This window comes from Aptenodytes forsteri, unplaced genomic scaffold (assembly GCF_000699145.1).
Source record: "Aptenodytes forsteri isolate BGI_AS27 unplaced genomic scaffold, ASM69914v1 Scaffold139, whole genome shotgun sequence".
NCBI lineage: Eukaryota > Metazoa > Chordata > Aves > Sphenisciformes > Spheniscidae > Aptenodytes > Aptenodytes forsteri.
In genome coordinates this window covers 3,513,706-3,535,479 of record NW_008794414.1, presented here as the reverse complement: position 1 = coordinate 3,535,479, position 21,774 = coordinate 3,513,706, and positions in this window count along the sequence as shown.

Here is a 21,774-nt window from a genome sequence, read left to right as displayed (position 1 = left end):
GGTGCTGCTGCCCTCTTCGGTCACACTTGGGCACGTAGCCTGTGAGACTCTCTGCCAGCTTCAGCACTTCATCTGTTTCTCAAAAGTTTCTGTCAAGCCATAAGAATTACTGTTTCACCAATAGCCTCGTTTTTTCACTGGTTTCTCCACTTCTGTGCACACAAAGACCTTCATATTGATACAGTGGTGAGGAGAACACAGAAAAAAAAAGTCTTATGTTGTCACTTGCTATGCAGAATATGTAAAGTGTCACTGGGGTAGGAATATAAAAAACAAGTCAGTGCCTCTGCAAGTTACAGGGAGTTTCATCACCGTCTTCAATGGGCAGAGTTTTACCTCTCCCACTAATTTCTAGTCTAAAGAACTTGTCCCAAAACAACAGGCCCAAACTTCCCAAAAGGTAGATGAAGAAAAGTGATGTCCCTCAAAAAAAGCAAAACCAGAAGTGATAGTCTGAAGGGTTCCTGTAGTTCTGCACAGCATTTTGTCTGAAACTCTTCTTCCTCGGGCAGTAACACAGAACCACCTTTGGCCATGGCCAACTGCAGGCAGCAGTTGGGTGAGATCACAGCTCCAAGAAAAATATGGGGGAGAGAGAGAAATCAATTTTTCCTTTTCAAACCTTGTCAATTAAAAAAATACCATCACGGCATCAATCCCAAACTGGATTATTAGAAGCCTAACCATTTCAGCAAACTGACAAGACAGCAAACAGAAACCCCACCAGGCCCAGATCGATTCAACTGCTTTGTTTTAATAACACTGTAATGTTTAAATTAATGTCAATTTGTGTAAGCTAGATTGTCTGATACTTCACTGTAATTTAGAGCCCATCACATTGTCGGGTGCAGCTGAAAGGCAGAAAGCTATCTTAAGCTTTCAGTCACTAAGCGAAGATGAAGACTTGGTCCTATATTAAATCAGGCACAGAAATGGTTGATCAGCGGCTTGTCAGGCTGACCTCCAGGTGAACTATACCTTCAAAGCACAGATCCTTGCCCTTCAAAGAGAAGGGGAGCTGAGCTGAGCTAATGCACTATCCAGAATACTAGATTTTCTTGCAACAACATTTGTGAGAACCCTTACCAGCTGGCCAAAAGTTTAGAAAGTTGTAATATTTTTCACCTGGTTGTTACAGGGATAGAAAGTGAGCAGGTGTCAACAGAATTAAGATATGGAAATAAGATTTTTAATGTGGCATGGATGTTGACAATTCAGGGGAGGCTTTAGCTGTCTTGATTGCATTAATGAAAAAATATCCTCTCTGGGAAAAGGCTTGTGTGTCTCATTCCAGTGAAAGTGAACAAGTTTCATTATGGAACAAAAGAGCTCAATAAAGCAATGTTTCTTTAAGTGTGAGGCTAAAAGAATTAATTGCATCTCTGAAAATTTTCTAACAGGGGCAGTCATTTGGGGTCAGTCATCGAGGTGTGTTGTCCCAAGACAGATCTCCCCTAGACCACCAGTGCTGTTCTAGTTCACGTGCAGACTTCTAACCCGCTGAGCTGCGATTTTTCTGCTGTGACTCAAAATTGCACTGTTTAAAGCTCACAAGACCAAAACCTAAAAAGGAAAAAGAAAGATTATTTGCTTTGAAAGACAAGTGATATTTGGCTTGATCTGAAATACTCATGAACCGACTTCAGCAATTGAATTCAAAGCTGTCTCACCATGGATGAAGATGAGTAATCAGAAGATTGGGAAATGGGAACAATATTAGTTGAAATATCTTCAAGAGTGTTTCTACAGCATCTATTTGTAAGAGTGTAGGTTTCAAAAAAATTTCTACTATCTTTTCAAATCTTGATAAAACAGATCTCCATATTCACTCCATTAATTTGAATTAGATAGATTCATAAGTAATACCTTATCTGAAGTACTGGTAGGTAATTGTACTCCTTCCATTTCGGTTTTTGTAAGATTTTACTTCCTTGGAAGCAAAACATCCCTACTACCTCTACATTTGTTTGCCTTCTCACTTCAAAGTCTGACCCTCTAGAATTTAGGGCAGACTTTCACAATCTAATTTTAATATCAAAATAAGATTGAAAGAAAAAAATAATCTTCTCTTGAGCTGCTGTGCTACCTTTTAGAGTCTTCACTTCACGATCCTACCTGAGTCCTTTGCAATGTCTCAAATAGCATAAATGTGAAATAATCTCTCCACGCAGGTATATCAGCTTCAGGTTCTGAGAACAAATTTGTTAAACAGACAATTTAAAAACTGAAGAGTTAATGAGGAATGCCATTTGCTCAGTTCCTTAATAGTGTAAGTTCATGGCAGTTTCAAGAGGACAGTAGTATTTTTAAAGAATCTTGGCATATCACATTCAAACCATACCCTTAGCTATAAGCACATATCCTACAGTTCCTTTTATTGCACTGTGGAGACCACAGCTGATATTGAGCTTTTGCTTGTAGCACAGCCAGCACCAGTGATGAGTTTTGAGACTGAGATACAATAATTAGTCTCTAAATACAGCTTCTTACCTCACCAAGGGTACAAGCTACATTATATTATTCAGTGAACTCTTCATGGGTAATAATGGCATCATTCATAGGCCAGTGTCGTGGTTTAACCCCAGTTGGCAACTAAGCACCACACAGCCGCTCATTCAGCACCACCCCCCATGGGATGGGGGAGAGAATCGGAAGAGCAAAAATAAGAAAACTCATGGGTTGAGATAAGAACAGTTTAATAGTTGAAATAAAATAAAATAATAATAGAGGAACAAAACCCAGGAAAAACAAGTGAGGCAACTGCTCACCACCCGCCAACCGATGCCCAGCCAGTCCCTGAGCAGCGATCACTGCCCCGCGGCCAACTCCCCCCAGTTTATATACTGAGCATGATGTCACATGGTATGGAATATCCCTTTGGCCAGTTTGGATCAGCTGTCCTGGCTATGCTCCTTCCCAGCTTTTGTGCACCTCCTCGCTTGCAGAGTGTGGGAAGCTGAAAAGTCCTTGACTTTGTATAAACACTGCTTAGCAACAACTAGAACATCAGTGTGTTATCAACATTATTCTCAACCTAAATCCAAAACACAGCACTGTGCCAGCTACTAGGAAGAAAATTAACTAGCCCAGCTGAAACCAGGACAGCCAGGAACACCATTGCTCATTGTTTGAGACAAATCTTTTTCACTCCCAAAACTTATTAAACTTGTTATTATGAAAGCCATGGACTCAATTTCATCTCAATTTCCATTCAATCACTTTTTAAATAACTAGACCTACAGATTTATCTCAAGGGTTTTTTTCCTACCCTGAAATATCAGTTTTGCAAACAAGGCAAATGAACAAAGTCACAGTCACTCTGTCCACTCAGAAGAATATTTTCATTTTGTTCATTGCGTTGTGCGGATCCTGTTCTGCAAGATACAAATCTAACATTCCAAAGCTCTTAATTTCTCTTTTTTAAAAGTACTAGGTCATTTGTAACCTCATGATGATCAGCAACTGCTTCTTCATGACAAAAAAACCCTTAGCATTTCTCAAAGTTACCTCCAGGGAGGAAGTTCTGTTTTCTTTTTTCTAGTTTGGTTTTCCCAGTTAAAAAATCTACCCTTTTTGAAAGCTTCAGTAGTGCATTTGGTTTCCACCTAAAATCTAGAAACAAAGTCCATCAGCTCTAAGTTCAAAGTGGACAGCATTGAAACCCAGCTAGTATGAGCAGGAGTGAAAAAAAAGCCCTCATAACCAAAATTTATACAGAGAGAAAAGGCTTGTCTATCAGAAATGCCAAGTGATCACTGTTTGGAACGAGTTCTTTTTCCTAAACAAGGGTGGAGACTACAGTGGAGGAGTAAGTTATCTAGCTACTCCTAGCAGTGTTGTCTCCTCTTCTTTAAGGGGCCGTGTTTTTGAATTCCTGTCTTTAAAATGTATTTTTTCCTTCAATGACTAATCAGTACAGATAAAGTGGGACAGCAGAATTAAAATCATACTGTTCTCTGGCAAACATTTTCTGCCATCTCAGTTGTGTACACTCACAGTACTTCTCAAACCTTGCCCTCTGGCCTTGTGCTCCAGAGCACCTTGCACCTCCGCTCTGCTGTTCATCCACTCCTTGCTTTACCTGAGTTTTTTGACAAAGGAGACAATTACCATTAAGTACAGCTGAACCTCCAGATATTGATGCATTGGTGTCAACAGTTGCTTAAATCATTTGGACATTCTGTTGGCTGGAGTGCCACCTCTCAAGAGCCCTCAGAGCTCATTCAGGAAGAGGAGAGGAAGGAGCACCAGGACACCCCGGGACCTGGTGCCATTGGAGTGGCAGCTCCCTGAACCTGAGCGACAATGAAAGGGGGTGAGAAGTCTTCATGCATTGCAGACTAAAGGGACAAGACTAAGAAGAGTAAGTAGTATTTCATGCACTGCATTTCAGGTAACAGAGATGACTATGACGGTAAAAAAAAAAAAAGAAAATATGTATATAATTTCTAAAAAAGACGTGCTGAGATTCCTGCTAGCATTGCAGCCACATTCATGCTAATGAGCCCCATCACCTTTCTGCCTTCTCCCTCTTGCAGGCTGTGCGTCTCCTTTCAAACTCTAGGCAAGTTGCTATGGAAACCATCAGCGTGGCTACAGAAATGGGGGGGAATTATAGATTTCATCCACATATACATAATTCACTTTCACAAAAAAACATTGAAATGACACAAAATGGCAGGCCCTGTTACTAAGACGCTCTCACCCTGGGGGAGAAAGGACCCCCTGCAGAACGGATCTCAGCTGATCATCAGCCCTTCAAGCCAAGGATCCTGAAGAAATGTCCATCAGCAGACTCTGTCCCTCTTCAGCTGAGAACGTTAGTGAAAGATGCCCATCAATGACTTCCATTTGTTTCTATTTTGTTGAACTCATGTAATCTGCCAATAGAAGAGCCACATTGTTCCTTTACTCTAGTTTTGCATCTTGTTCTCACACATTGAAGTAGCATTTAGAATTTATTCCTGCTTGTAAGCAAAGATGTTTGGGGATCATTTCAACCCTGGTAGCTCTCTACACTGGGCATAGGTGTCTCTGCCTCAAAACTTAGCCATGTAAAAAGAAAGTGTAGATGCAGAAAAAGGAAACTCTCCTAATTTTTTCTTGTGTTTTATTTTACTTGTTTAAAATTAAAATACACAACACATGCCGAGTAACCACTTTTTCAGAAATCTTCTTGCAACTCAAAGTTTTCTAATGGCTGTGTATAGAAAGATGGACTAAACTGGAAGTTTCAAACCATGTTACTCTGTAATTCTTCAGGTTGCATTAAATGAATCCTATATAGGGAAGTAGGGAGAACGTGACCAGGACTTTTTTATTTTCCTTTTTTTTCTTTTTTTTTTCCTTCAAAGTGACAAAAATACCTCCTATCCAGCTGAACTGTATTTTTCATAACTAATTCAGCCTCATCTTAATTCTCTGTACCACATTGTTCTTTTTACCACTCTCTCTGCCCTGCTCCATTGAAAAAAAGAAAGGAATTGCAAGGTAAATTACATTTCATGACACAACTTTTAGAACTATAAAAACTAGGCAAGCATTGCAAGTTTAGGACCGGAAAAAAAAAAGAAGCCTTCCCTTTCTAGGCCCCAATCCACTAAACACTTATCCAGTCATAAGCACATGAGTAATTTAAGTGAGCTTTTGGATTCAAGCCAATAGATAAATGTTAAAGACGTGCCTGGCCCAGCCAATGTGCACAATCTGTTGCTAAATGTGACATTTACATACATATATATCTTTTGCATTTTGGGAGATTAAAAAAGCTGTTTATAAACCAGAACATAAGGCTAAAATCGTGATTAAAATTGTCCTGAAAGTCTCTCTAGTGATATTGTGAAGCATTGAATAATTTTGTTTGCAAAGGACTTGGAAAAAACAAAGATTGATGCAATTTACATTTAGCTCATTTTCAACTAAATATGGCATGTAGACAAGCTATGAAGAGTAAAATAAACAGGTTCTACGCACAATTCAAATTTTCAAGACAACTAAACTCCATGGAGTGTTTTCAATTTTACCTATTTCAGTGGCATTGAAAGACAACTGTGAGTTAAAATTACAGTTTAATTGGCATTAATGCATTTTCCCAAAAATCACAGGAGAACAGCATTTTGTCTTTTTTTTTTTTTTTTTTTTTCCAAAACTGAAAGTCAAGGGCAGGGGGAAAAAAAACGATATTTGACTCTCCAAGGGAAAGAATTGTTTCAGTTTGACAGGAAAATTGAACTAACTGCATTGAAGGATGAGTGAGTTTAACATTTCCAGACTCAAGTTTTTGCAGGCTTAACTGTCAGATAATAAAATAAAGTTCAACTGTTTGTGGCTTAGATATATTCATATTTTCATAAGTATGGTTTATGAAAGCCAGGCAAAGCTAGAGATAAGTAAACAGAGATGCCTCAACACTACCACAACATTTAAAGAGAAGGAACCAACCCTGTGTCCTTGCCATATACTGATAACTTGATCCTGTGATAAATTCACCTCAGTGGGACTATTGACTTAATCCACCACACTCTCATGAATTTGAAGAGGCATTCCTAACGCTTTTGTTCGAATCCTATTGATGTCAACAGTCTTTGCATTGAACTTGAACAGGCTTTAAGTTAGGTCTTAAGGGACTTTATGCTCATTATTGCTACAGTTGGCCTTTACACATCTCATCCTACAGGAAATCCACCTACGCACTGGGGCTCCCTACGCATTCATAGTCGGATCAGGCAATACAGAGCAGATGGGAGGGAGACACTAGCATAAGCCTTTGAGGAGAAGAGAATGCTTATTCTGGTCCACTGGTAGGGAGCTCTCACACTTTACAATTCATAACCCAGTAATCTCTGCTAACATTAGCTACACAATTAATATTTTTCAAAATCAGCATGCGGCCAGACACTTTTTTCCAAAGACTGTAGCGCTCTGTCACCCCCGATCCAGCAGCCCAATGGTTAGAGTATCCCCCTCTTCCCATCAGTAGGAGATGCAGCTTCCAGTTCCCCATGTTGCTTGTAAAATTTCAAATGTGACTTTCCTCATGTCCGATGTTTTTCACTGCTTGTGAACCTAACCATCCTTCCTTGTGCCAAAGGGAATAACTATTGATTTAGGGTAACTTTAGTTCCTTACAGCTTCTCAATACAGAGCCTCATAGTCTTGTACAGCCAGAGATTGGAGGCAGAAAGTTCCTAAAGGTGTCACTGGAATAGAGACAGGGACATCCACTTCCCGTTGTAGGTGAAACCTCTGATAACCAGTCTGTGAAATCATTTCCCTCCTCTTGCTGGGGCTTTAAGTATTCTGGGAAAACAAGCCTACCTCACTGGTAGGGACTGATACCAACCTAATCTCACAGAATGATGTATAGCCCAAGTAATGTCCAGCCCATTGGTTATAGCACTTACCCTGATGTTGTACATTTGCATCTCCTGAGACAGAGAAGGTCTTAAAGTCAGGTCTTGCATATTGTATGGAGGTTTTACGCTGTGATGCAGCATTTTACTGGAGAAAGGTGACAATATTGCTTGCTCTTTCAAAATAGGATCATTACTTTTTGAAGAACCAAATTAATTGGATCCAGACCTTAAGAAAGTGCACACATTGAAGCACTTTGTTAGTAGATCCCATCAATTCATGGGGACAAAACAGACATTGAGGAGTCGAACCTTTTAGTGATTATGTAGTCCTCAGAAGCTGAAATTGAAACCTGGGAGTCCAAGGAACATAAGCATCTGTGGGAAACAGGAACTCCTATGGTCAGGCAACATCTCAAATTATTATTTTTTTTTAAATCATGACATCTTTGCAAATAGATGTGTAAATGGGAAATTCAAGACGACTTGGATACCTAAGTAATTTATGTGATATTAATCTTTGTATTACAGTTATTAATGGAATGACACTTTCATTAATTCAATGAATATTTTCCTCACTATGGACATAAAAGACCTTATTTTCATAGTATCAAGGCTGCTATATCTCATGATGTTCTGAAGAAAACAACCAACTCATTTCAGAAACTCAGAAAAAAAGCCTAACTTTCCACATCTTCAATGTCGCCCTTGACTGTGGTTCTTGATATTAGAAGGTAGAAGATACGAATTAGAAAGTAGAAGAAATGAATCACCTTAATCCTCCCTCTACCTCTGCAAAAATTACATTTAGCTAAGAATATTCAGGCCAATTTCTAAATAAAAATTTATAATTTCATAACACCATCTGAGAGCAATTTTTTCTCATTTATGTGTTGCTGAAAGCTACCCAACATCATTATTACCTAATGGACCAAGACCTTAAAGAAGCACACACAGTGAAGCTAATTACCATTAGCATCTGGAAACAGTGGTGATAAGTACATCAGAAATCTTAGGACATATATTAGATAGTTAGAGAATTATAATGGTTTGTAACTAAGTTTGTATCATATAATTTTTGACAATTTCATCTGGGAAAAAAAGAAAAAGAGATTGAACTGCTCAGTAGTCTTCCAAGGCAAAGAAAAACATACATGCCTTAAGTGAGGAAATGCAGAGAAGTTGCACTGATGTAATTCATGCCATGACTTGTTTATATCCACCCATTATCTAGAGGTAAACTAGCCTTCCTTATGACTATTCAGAGTACAGGTTTGTCTCTCTTCCTCCATGCCTGATACTGATGCTCAGCTTTCTGATTGCCAGGAACACCTACTTTCAATCACTGTTCTGAAATCAAATCCACAAAAGGAACTAACCAATATCAGAAGACTTGAAAGACAACAGATGAGAGAGAGATAAGTGAAGAGGATCAAAAGGTTGAAAACTTCCTATCCTGGTCCAGTGGCCAGTGGGAAGTTGGCGAATAGGTACTGTAACTTGGTCATGCCTCAGATGTGGAAGATAGAAATAGGAGATAAGGGGGTAAGACCCCAACAAGAGGTCTTTAAGGAGGAAGGAGATGAAGTGCAACCAGGCATGTTCAATGGTCACGTGCTCCAGGATCTTCCTCTCATCACAAAAGTATCACAAGTCTGAGGACCTCATGAAACACACTACAAATGCACTTGTGCTCAAGGCTCCATGAAGGATTTTCCAGTTTATGTCCCCAGCGTACAATGGGATTAGCTCAAGGTACAAGCTGCACCACAATGTTTCTTCATCCTCCTGTGACATTTAGATATCCTGCAAAGACATAAAAAAAAAAGGTAATGGAGCTAGCAGAGCATGAGTATGTGCTGGAGGCACCATTTGGGGGTTGTCCAAAAGACTGTCACACAACCTACAAAAATGGTGTGCAGGAGTGGAGCTGAGGACAGAGAGGTTCACAGATCAAAGGCTCAGGCAGAAAGTCTGCCAGGCTGGCATGTGGGTTGGGTGGGGGTTACCCCTTGTGGGTAGGGAGTATTGTGGGGTTCAAGGAGGACTTCACTTGTGGAGCAAAATGGGATAAGGTGGCTGGGCCATCCCATGCACCAGGCAAGCAGTGTGGAGCCTACCTTGTCTGCCAGCTGTAGGAGTCTGCAATAGTGGCAGTGCACACCAGGACCACCCCCACTTCACCAGCAGATCTCCACCTATCTGTGGTAAGAAAGAGAAGTTGTGCAGCAGGGTCTCTGCTAGGACATCCACTCACTTTGGGGCCAGAAGAGTCATGGTTTCTCCTAAGAACACTGATGTCTTGGCAAAAGACTGGAATTTAAGAGATGCTTTTTGGGGGACCCCTCAAATCAAAGGATGTGCCAGTCATATCACAGCCCTAAGGAGTGGCAAAAGAAGGTACTTTCCAGAATGCTCCATGCGAGATTGCTAGCTCAAGCCAAAGGGACAACTTGTTAGTTCAGCTCAGAGAGCAGCAACACCCTCAACTCCCAATAGAAGGCAAAGGAAGGACTTGGTGGTGGTGAAATAGAGCTGGACAGGCAAAGGACAGCCCTGGCACATGCCTCATCAACATGCCTGCAGAGGACCCAGCTTCACCAAGTACTCTGCAGCAGCACAGAGAGCCTGGAAGAACCAGGTTTGTAGACATCCAAACCAAGCACCTCCACAGTGCCCATGAGATACCTATGATCCATCTTGTCAAACTTCTTCCCTGATCAAGGGACAAGAAGACAAGTGGCAGGCAGTCCTTATACGTCAGGTAGAGGAGGTCACAGGTCAGATTAAAAGTTGTTAGAGATGCTCCAGCCCAGAAATTCATAGGTTTGATCTGAGAGAATTTTGTTCCCAGCATATAAACACTTTCAGTGTTATGGACTTCCCTGAAATCTCATAATCTGCTCTGAGGATCAGTACTGAGTGCCTGTTCCTCGGGCTGGGAAAGTCTCTCTCCTTTAGTAACAGAATGCATAAGAAGGGGAGAACTAGTTCAAACAGCAGCAGAGTCCAGGGCCCACACATCTCAGAAGTCACAGTAAAACCCTGTAGTCAGCTTGCCAATGCTCAAGGAATTTTTAGTAGGCATTTGGCAGCAAGCTTCCAGGAACAGTGTTCAGTTTTGGTCCCCGCTATACAAAAAAGATGTGGACAGGCTGGAGACGGTCCAGAGAAGGGCCACAAAGATGATCAAAGGACTGGAAAGCCTGCCCTATAATGAAAGGCTGAGAGAACTGGTTTTGTTCAGTCTTGAGAAAAGAAGGCTTAGGGGAGACCTTATCACCATGTTCCAGTATTTAAAGGCTACAAAGAAGATGGAGACTCCCTTTTTACAAGGAGTCACATGGAAAAGGCAAGGGGTAATGGGTACAAGTTACTCCTGGGGAGTTTCCGACTGGACACAAGAGGAAAATTTTTCACAATGAGAACAATCAGCCATTGGAATAATCTCCCCATGGAAGTGGTGGATTCCCCAACATTGGACACTTTTAAGATTTGGCTGGACAGGGTGCTGGGCCATCTTGTCTAGACCATGCTTTTGCCAAGAAAGGTTGGAGCAGATGATCCTTGAGGTCCCTTCGAACCTCGTATTCTATGATTCTGTGAAGAGTGGGAGCTCCATTGCCCCGGTTCTTCATACTGACCTTTGCAAACCTATGCCATAGGACCTACCAAGCAATACAATGAATGGAATATGAAAAGATGGGGTGCCATCCGCTCCAGATCTCCAAAAGGACTGCTGTCTTTTCCTAGAGACAGATGATATATTTCTTGGCACTTCTGTTCTTCTCCAAGGCATTGGCATGCATGCCAAGATCCATATATATATATAACCCAAAGAACATGGACACACAGCTGGACAAAGGCACCCCAAGCCTCATGGGCTTCCAACATCTGGAGCGCATGCTACTTCTGACATTTGCTGCATAAGTTGTCAGGGAAGGTCAGAAAGGTATCTCTGAGAGAGATGCCCTATCACCACATCTCACTGCTGGCTGGCTGCTGTACAAAGCCATGCAGAGTGATGATTCTGTGAAGAGTGGGAGCTCCATTGCCCCGGTTCTTCATACTGACCTTTGCAAACCTATGCCATAGGACCTACCAAGCAATACAATGAATGGAATATGAAAAGATGGGGTGCCATCCGCTCCAGATCTCCAAAAGGACTGCTGTCTTTTCCTAGAGACAGATGATATATTTCTTGGCACTTCTGTTCTTCTCCAAGGCATTGGCATGCATGCCAAGATCCATATATATATATAACCCAAAGAACATGGACACACAGCTGGACAAAGGCACCCCAAGCCTCATGGGCTTCCAACATCTGGAGCGCATGCTACTTCTGACATTTGCTGCATAAGTTGTCAGGGAAGGTCAGAAAGGTATCTCTGAGAGAGATGCCCTATCACCACATCTCACTGCTGGCTGGCTGCTGTACAAAGCCATGCCAAGAGTCTGCTGTTCATGTTCCCCACATCCCACCGCCTTTGTTCTAATGTAAAGGCATACCTCAGCTCCACACAGGGTAAACACGACTCCAAGACAATGACTACAAAGCCCGAACCCTCAACATCCACCCTGTTGAAAAGCCAGTAGGTCAGCCTCACTGCAGAGAAGGGACAGCCACTTGTCACAGACAGGAGGTTGGAGAATTTTCAATTGATTGTTTTCACCTCTCCCCCTCATGAAAGATGGTTTTAGAATTGCTAGATATTGCCAGTGCAACCCCCTTGTATGACCCGCAGATATATATAAATTCATGTTTATACATTAATACATGTGTCATTCAAAGACAAGTTTCTCCTCAAACACCCATTTGCACAACTTTTTTCTGAAGGAGCAAGGAAAAGAAACACATATTGTCAAATTGAAATGGTTTCTAGCAAAATTTTGTCCCTACAGTTCTTCACACATTTCCAAAGGCAATAAGCCCTCCAGCCTCCAGGAAGGCTGCATTTGTTCTCACATTTGTTCCAGGAACTCCACACATATCTAAATTGCACTGCTGTGGAGGTAGATAGCATCACACTAGCTCAAAAAAAAAAACCCTAGTGTTTGCTCAGCATAAGTTCTTGCTCAGCACAAGCTACCCATGGGAGTCTTTATGCAACTTATTAGACCACTTGTGGCCTTCACTGAGTTCCCTACTCTCCTGGCTATGCTACATACAGGTTGGTGAATTTCACCACAGCTCATACAAGCTCCAAGTTCTCCAACTGTGAAAAAAGTAAGCAAAGGAGAAAACGTTTACAATGACCAGTGATGTCCAAACTATTCGGTTGGACAGGAAACATAGTCCACCTTTCGTGGTGTAGATGGCCGCTCCTGAGCTTCATGTCCACTGCCGGTGTGCATGCATGTAGCACAGTCCAGCTGTGACTGTGTATTAAAATTACTTCTTTCAGAAAAAGTGTCAGACTGGCAGTGCCGCATCTTCAGTGTATATGTCCTGTCAGTTTAATTCCCCATCTGCTCACCACCAAAGAAATTCATGAGGTTCACCTCAGGCTGTCTGCTGTGGCAAAGATTTATGTACATAATGTGTAATGCATGTGCTATGAATCTGATGTGACAGTGACTAGGAAATGCCTTTTGCCATCACAGCAGTTCATCAGTCCTGTAGCAAGATGAGTGACCTTCAAGAGTGATCCAGGTGAGAGTCTTCCTGGTAAACTACAGCTCCAACCAAGCATCCCAATTGGAAAGATTTAATGTTTTAAAGCCCCATATTTGAAATTTTTCTCTGCTAGCACTTCAAAGTCAGTTTTGCTCTAACCCCAAAGGAAATCTCATTTACTGTGTTGAAACCACTAAATTTTGTCACAGAACCAATTTGTCAGAGTTTACAGACAGCTGGCATTTCTACTCACTGATCTGTTTTCAAGTATGAACTATCAATAGACACTGGGGAAAATTTTTTGAAAAAAAAAAAAAAAGAGAAAAAAAAAGAAAAAACCCCAGCAAATTTAACAGGGAAAAATGTGTAATTATGAAGCCTTCTTCACACAGGCACTGTTTGCCAGTAACATGAGACACCAGAAGTGATAGCTTATTATGTGGTGAACCTACTGTATTCCTTTGAAAACCATGCGTGACATAACAAAAAAAAAACCCTTTATATAGTGAAAGTTCAAAATGAATGTACTTAAGTGCTTTTATGGGTCACCTGTAGGGAAAATTCAGACTCAAAAGCCTCACTGATGACTTACAAGTTTTGTTCAGCTAGCCAGCTTTAAAGAAACTTTTCCACAGTTTCAGCAGTTTTTGCAAGTTCATGGCAACAAACAACAGATTTTCTGTGACTAAAATAAAAAAGCTATCCATTACTGTATATTCACTTTATGGCATATCATAAAAACCTCACAGGTTTCAACACAGCCCACAGTATTCAATGAATGAGTCCTTTCCCCGCAAATTCTGAGCAAATCCTGCATCCCTCCATAGGATTTCCCATTTCAGCTGGGGGCTTGCCCAAAGAACAGCAGAGTTTGTCCTATGAAGGAACATTTGGCCTGTGAAGGGTTTTGTCTCTGCTCACTGGTTTAATTAATCATTAATGAATAATTTTGTTTTGTTCACTTATTTTTGTTCCAAAAACATGTATCATTTCTAACCTCTTAAAGAGGACAATAAGAAGCTGAGTCCCCAAAATTTCATTTTATCTCAGTATATTTAACATAATGTGGAGCTATGATTAAGGACAAGCATTTCTCTCTCTTAAAGAGATCTTTTCTCTGCACAGTTAGTGGTCAGACACATATCAAAAGCCCAGTGCCTTTGAGATATTTTTTCAGGTCATAAGGTAGAGCTCAGTGACACAATTAAGCACCTGCATTCATGCAGGTTACATGAGAACTCTGCACCTGAAACAGTGGCCAGCTGGAGCAAGCCTCTCAATCTGGGGATCAAAAGTCACTCCTGACAAAGCTTTTGGTTTTGTTTTGATTTAAGGTGATGGGACTTACCCACACAGCTCAGGACTGCTTCAAAATAGTTTAAATTTTTATCCCAATTACTTCAAATGGTTCATTTTCAATGAGGACAACATTTGTCTGCCAACTCTTTGCAAGAGAAAGAAGAATTGCTCTTTTTGCACGAAGAAGTATGAACAAGTTAACAAAGTACAAGTAGGATCTGGACCCATGTTATTTTTACTTGCATGTTTCTACATTGTATGGTAGTAATAGGAAAGTACACTCCAAATAAAGTAGATGCCATGCAAAAGCCTATTTCACCATGCTTGACTGGGAAGACTGTTTCGTAGTGGAGCCAACATCTACCAGCTGGTGTGGTCTAAGAAAGGGGGTTTCATTGGTTTATGTCTAATCCTCAAAACTCAAAACAAAGTGAAGAATATGCTAAGGTAAATCGTTCCTCATTTGGCCAATAAGAAACTTAATGCAATGGTTAGCTAGAGTCAGAAGTAAATTAAATTTGCTAACAAGAAAAAAGACTTTTCAAGGTGGTGGTGCAGGAGAGGAAGATGGGAACAGGAAGAAGGGATAAAGTTTGTTTCCCCACCACCTGCATATTTCTACCTGATGAGTCCATATGACTTTGAATATTCAAACTGAATCTAGACCAAAAGGAAATAGTTTGTGAAAAGAAAATGTGTGTCCCAACAAGCAAGGCAACAGCATCAGCTATCATGCAAATCCAGGTATTCCATTGTGAACTGAGTAGGGGTTTCAGTTTTGAAGCTAAGCTCCCACTTGTACCCACTTACCATGCCTAGTTTCAATTTGCAAACTCAGCACATGTGAGCTGCCTTCCCTTCAGATGAAACTAAACTGGAAGGTGATCTCAGGAGCACACCTAGCAGCAGTAAAGGGTGTTCAGCCTAGTTTACCAGTCTAGAGCTGGACTGTGTGCAGTGCATACAGGTAGGCACTCGCTCCTCATCGCCATTTCACTCTATGAATTGCTCACTGGTTGCCAGTGCAGATACTGTGTTATCAACACTGTCTTTAAATCTCACTTCAGGCACTGCTGCTCAGAATTGCAGCCCTAAAAATCCTCACAGGATTCACCAGCAGGTAACTTCAGGAACATGATGATCAAAATCTGATGCCTCTGCCTATGCCCAGAAATGCCTCTGTGCTCGGGATATTGCCCTTGGCAGGAAGAAGGTGCTCTTCATCAGCTACAACAACCATTTAGCCCAAGCCACACCAAGATGGACAAAGTGGAAGATACTTCCAGTTTAGTCCTTTTGGAAGTAATAACTTGTTTACAAGAAGTTCATCACCTTCACAAAACAAGCAGACAAATATTTATTTGATTTTCTGTAAACATCAGGATAGAACTGGGGCTAACCTTATGCCTGCCAGCATGCTAGCAGGATATTTGATAAATTATTAAGTAAAGCATATTAAAAAAACAAATTATAAACAACCTCCAAGATTAGACATAAGACCAGGAGCAAAAGTCCTTTCTCTCATTTGCTCTGTCTTAATTTAAGGTAGACTCTTGAATGGTATAATCTAATGTAATCTAATCTTTGAATTTGAAACTATATAGTTACATTGACACAAACACCAACTTTAACGCTTACTTCCTATTAAGGGTAGTAAAATTCAGATTAATTTAGTGTCAATAAATATTGATTTAATTTAAATCAACGTGGACTGCAATTTTACCCATATTTCAATTACATCATTGCTTTACAGAGTCATGATATAAAATAGCTCTACTAGCATAGAGGAAAACATCTTTCACCTGCTCTGGAGAATAAATGCCATTTAAATCAGTCTAACTCCCTGCAGAATAAGATTCTCATTAATCTACATAAGGGTACCATAATCTCTCCATTCAAAATTCAGCTATGCTTTATCTCCTGACAAATATTTGACAGTCATTAAAGTAAGCACTCATAGTTTATAATGAGTATTCCTGAACACACAGTATTTACTGGGTCAATGCTGATAGATTGATAGATTCCCATCTATATAACAGCCCATCAGTGCTTGTCTAATTTTATTTATTTTCTCACTTAACTTTTCAAATCCCACTTCAGTGCAGAAATGTCTCAGAAACTCATCTTTCTATACAATCTTTCACATATTCTGGCCTGTTGCTAAAGCATCTGTTGAAAGTGTTGGCCAATGGTAAGACACGCATGTTTTCCTTTCATCTCTGCTATAGCTTTATTCCAACGCTGTTTGTATTTTGGCAGAAAAAACACTATTCCCATTTCTTGGGCAAGAACGTGTCTTCTTTTCCCATGCCTAGAAACTCCTACCTGTGAAATCACTGCTTCAAAGCAATAGCTGGCTATGGCATGCGAAGCAGGGACTCAGGGAAGCCGCATTGCTGACTGAAGGAAGGTGTAAAGACAATTTTATCCTTCTGCGCTCACTTTCCTCTGCTGCATGCTGTTTCCCTCGAACCATCTTGGTACTCCCACACGCTTTCCTGCTGAGCTTTTCAAGGTGCTCCTCATCTTTTTAATGCTGTGGGGGCATAGCTTGCAGTTTTAGGCCAGGATACACCACACTCCACTGTATTTATGTTGACAACCTGGAATGCACTGAGATAAATTCACATCTCGGGTTAACTCCATTGATTTCATTGTTTGGCTCAATCTATCAGGCACACACACAAACACAGGGCTGTTTTTAGGGCTTTCCATCCCTCTTCCCCAGCCAAAAGATCTCTTTCAAACTAGCTTTGCTTTGTTAAACCTCTCTGGTAACAGAGAGTTTCAATTTTCTCTTAACATTCCATCTAATGGGTCTTTAACTGATATAAAAATACAGCTGTGCAAAAATAAACTCACCAGTAATGTATATTCACAATGACTAGAAATCATAGCAAATTCACACTGCCTTAATCAAACCATTTCAGCAGATAAAAAAAGAGCAAAAATATCTAAAACCCAGATAGTATCAACTTCATGAAAAGTTTACTTTTTTCCCCTTAAGATAACCAAAATATTTAAAAATCTTTTTAAAAAATGGCAGTGTCTATCCAACCAGAAAACTTATCACAGTGTTTATTTTCAGTTAGGACAGTACATTTAACCCACTTATTTTTCTCCTTTTCAGTGATGAAACACCACAAAATTTCACATCTTTGTGATGTGAAATGGGAAAATATTTGGCAAGGGAAATAAAAAATGTAGTAATCATTGGGATCATCAGATAAATCAGCTTGTTAACAATTAAAATACATTCCCCTTTTCTGTCTGGTCTCTAAATAAAGTCATTATTAAGGTTGATTAGAAACTATAATTCAACTGAAATTATTACAGTTAGAATTCACAGTCCACTGCAAACTGAATTCAGTTTTTGACAACATTAATCTTGTATAACACTGCTGGCTTTTCCCTGGTTTAATGAAATAGTTGTCTTTTGTGGTATTGCCTTTTCCATGTCATTTTTACTTTGTAGCTGATTCATTTTCCCAAACTGATGGTTTAGAAGACAAAAGCTTGACAATTATTTTAACCTATTAAGCTGAGAGTAGCTCTCTCCTTTAATAAAATCCCATCTCCCTTCTCAGAGGAAGACACAGCTTCTACCTGACTGCAAGAGAAAGGGCACTTGGGGCTAGCGGCAAGGCATGGCTACTCCTGTTAAGTGGCAGAGAATCATAGAATCATAGAATCATAGAATCATTGAGGTTGGAAAAGACCTCTAAGATCATCGAGTCCAACTGTCAACCCAACACCACCATGCCCACTAAACCATGTCCCTAAGTGCCTCATCTACTCGTCTTTTAAATACCTCCAGGGATGGGGACTCCACCACTTCCCTGGGCAGACTGTTCCAATGTTTCACCACTCTTTCAGTAAAGACATTTTTCCTCACGTCCAATCTAAACCTCCCCTGGCACAACTTGAGGCCATTTCCTCTCGTCCTATCGCTTGTTACTTGGGAGAAGAGACCGACACCCACCTCGCTACAACCTCCTTTCAGGTAGTTGTAGAGAGCGATGAGGTCTCCCCTCAGCCTCCTTTTCTCCAGGCTAAACAACCCCAGTTCCCTCAGCCGCTCCTCATAAGACTTGTTCTCCAGACCCCTCACCAGCCTCGTTGCCCTTCTCTGGACACGCTCCAGCACCTCAATGTCCTTCTTGTAGTGAGGGGCCCAAAACTGAACACAGGAGGCTAAAGGCCCTAATTTTAGCTGTCCCCTTCTCCCCAGGTAAATCCATCCTTGCCGTCTATTTGTCTTTTGAGGCTGGAAACTGCTGGAGTCTATTAGTAAAACTTCTGGAGTCATCTCTTGTTATTATTGAATAAGGCACCACTGCAAAATTGAGCCCTTGGGTCATTTTTCTCTTTTAAATTGCACAACAGAGGCAGGCAGCCCTGTTCTGGGGTGGGGCTTTCTGTTGTCTGACTTCTGCCGTCATTATTATTCCTCTGCATAAATACAGCCTGAATGTATTGCTGCCCTGTCTTCTCACTGCAGCATTTCCACTTATCTGTTGCTTGCTCACAGAGAGGGTAAGGGAGAAACAAGGGAAAGGCTTGGGTCTTTTGGAAAGATTTATGTATTCCATAAAAAATAACAGTTTCTAATTGGAAGCAACTGACTCAGCCATCCCTGCTGATGTTTCGAAGTCCCTCATTGTAAATAGATGCACATAACAGTAATATAAAGTGCATTAAAATTCCTTACTCTTTCCACCTTGGCAACACAAGCTGCAAACATCCCTTACAGTGTAGTTCTGTTACCTGGGTAATGTGTACCTTGCTGGCAGGCAGGATGGTAAGGCTCCTGACCCACAGCCAGCAGCATAGTCACTATGGTGCAGCGGTGACCCCCCACAAGAACAAAAACCCAAGGCAGGTGCTTGGTAATGGACTTCAGCTCAGTTACTGCATCAGCCAAATGTTCTGATCCCACTAATACACACAGATTGTGTGTCATTATGTTAGCTGTTTATTTTGGGGTACTAGCTTGAGATTGGCTTAACAGATATGTTTGTAAAGCCTAGAGACTGGACATTTCCTAGAGTCAGTGTTCCTTTTTGTCCTCAGAAAAGACTTTTAGGACTACTGTATTTTGCACAGCGACAGCAATCATTTGAAGTTAATAGAAGCAGTATTTCCACAGCTGAGATAATTTGCCATAGCCCATAGAAGTTGCTATTCACAATCTCTTTCTAAATGCTTATTTTAATAATAGCTGGTTCTTTTCTTGAGCACCAGGTTGTTTTCACAGGATGAAAAAAAAATTCCACCACTTTGTTACCAAGATGGAAAAAATGTGTTTTAAAAAAGAGAACATGAATGTTACACATCCATCTCCAACTGAATTTCAATAAGAATTAGATCCACAATACCTCCCACAGATCCAGGTGTAAGTTACTATAATTCTGTATTACTGATCCTAACCAATACCACCTATATGAACTTCCAACAAACTGCAGCTGCTCTTCTATGACACTTTTAATCTTGAGTATTCATTGCCACCTTCTATTCACTGCATTTTTTAATTTCCCTTCATCTTCTGACCAAAAAAATGCTGTAATGATTTTTGTATTTGCTACTTAAACTCTTTTTTTTTTTCCTTTTTCTTTTTAACAGTGTGTCTTTTTTACACAAATAGGATGGACTAAGCTTATTTTTACACTATCATGCCCTGGTCATTCTTTTGTTTTAAAATAAATATCTGAGCAGAAAAGCTTATTTGTTTTCTCTGTTCTTAGTTTGGGAGGAAGCCTTTGTCACAGACAGCCTGCAATTGGGTGGGTATCAACACTCCCAGCAGACATGAATATATATCTCCTCAAATAGTCACCACCTTGTCTGAAAACAACTACTATCTCCAAAGGTGTCAAAAAGACAATAGCTGTTTGACAGATGCTGATAAAATTTATGCTTTACTAATTGGTTTTAAACATTGCATTCTTTTATTCTTCCTGCCCACAGGGTGTTACTGCAGTATTAACCCAAGGGTCCAGAACAGCTTACCCTTCAGCCAACTCATTGAATATTAGATGATGTGCATTAAAAAGATTTAATGTCTTTAGTCTTTACCTGCTTTTATTTAGAAGGGTTATAAAGGAAGAAGCTTTGGTAAAATACGTGAATTATACTAAGGGTAAGAGGAAAGAGCAATGGCTTAAGGAAGATAAAGGTGTTATTAGGCAATAGCAGGAAAGGGAAAATAAGTAGAAGAAGGGACGAGACTTTCAGATAAACTAATTTCAATAGTCCAACTAATATGGTCAATAAGGCTCCAAAGGCAATTCAGAGTACCTCAATACAGAGCTCAAATCTACCCCTTCATTATAAACAACCTAGACTCCTCACTTAAGTATCTAATTTAGAAGACTACAGAGAAACTAAGAAAAATATTTCTTTAAAAGTATTTATTGTAAAACTGTGTACGACTAACCTTTTTCTGTGGTTATATTGAAATATCTAACTTTATAGCCAAATGTGTTTCAGGTATACTTCCATTTGTATAGCAAAATTACACTGAAGATGTATGTGGTCTAATAATGTAGTTTTAAAAAATTATTTCTCAACTCCTGGTAAGTGACGCAATCATAAACAATTCCTCACAAAAAATTACCTTCTCTCTGATAAGCAATGGCTTTCCAGACTTCAACGAATCATGGGTTCAACTCGCTTCATTTAAAATGAATGGCATATTGCACTGTGCCATCTCAGCATGCTGAAAACGAGGTTAATAAACTGTGATCCTGAAGTTGCTGAATGGATACTTATATCAGCAATATTAAGTAAATCTGTCACCTATATCATGTGTATTAGCTTCAGGCTATCTCATCTGCTGTTGCAATAAAGATGTAGCACAGAACATCTTAAGCTTTTAAAAAATGGAAGTACTATTCCAAATCAAAAATTACTGTCCATTAGAAATGGACACGGAGGTTCTCTTTGCATTTGAACAAAATCTAAAAGGATTTGCTTGTTCAACAGATCTGCAATATGCTTAAATTCCTTCACTCCCTACCCAGCAGTTTTTATTCACTTATGGAAAGTTTTCATTGCAGCAAATGTCTTTCTGGACTAAGGATCTGGGATTTCAACATGGGAAGGGATTAGGTAATGGCAATCTTTAATTACCCATAGCAGTAGCAACTCTTCTTCCTTTCCTGAAACATGCAGAGCAGCAGTTAGAAGAGAAAGAATGCCCAAACACCCATAGGACATGGAGGTCCTGAAGGGGAGAGAAAGGCTATATTAAGGAGGAGGTGTTCCTCTTAGAAGACTAGACCTTGCTATTAATGTCAAGTAAACCATCCACCTGATAAGAGACTGTGGTGGGTTGATCCTGGCTGCACACCAGGTGCCCACCAAAGCCACCCTATCACTCCCCCTCCTCAGCTGGACAGGGGAGAGAAAATATAACAAAAGGCTCACGGGTCAAGATAAGGACAGGGAGATCACTCAGCAATTACCATCATGGGCAAAACAGACTCGACTTGGGGAAAATTAATT